A 321-nucleotide genomic window follows, 5' to 3' on the forward strand; every position below is an offset into this window, starting at 1 on the left:
TGACCTAATTATTCTTTTCAGGTGTGGTGCAGCAGAGGCACATCTAAACACTGCAGGACAGCGGCCCTTGAGGACTGGAGTTTGACACCCCTGTATTGTGAATGACAACCTGTGAACAACAGGTTAATGACCACTGCCTTGGCATCCTTGACAGTATTGCTCCTTACAAAAGCTGCTGTGGACCTGTTCATCACCGTTCACCACCTGTTCACCACCTGTTCACCACCTGTTCACCACCGTTCACCACCTGTTCACCACCTGTTCACCACCTGTTCACCACCGTTCACCACCGTTCATCACCGTTCACCACCGTTCACCACC

The sequence above is a fragment of the Poecilia formosa genome, unplaced genomic scaffold (genome assembly GCF_000485575.1).
Source record: "Poecilia formosa unplaced genomic scaffold, Poecilia_formosa-5.1.2 Scaffold723, whole genome shotgun sequence".
Classification (NCBI taxonomy): domain Eukaryota; kingdom Metazoa; phylum Chordata; class Actinopteri; order Cyprinodontiformes; family Poeciliidae; genus Poecilia; species Poecilia formosa.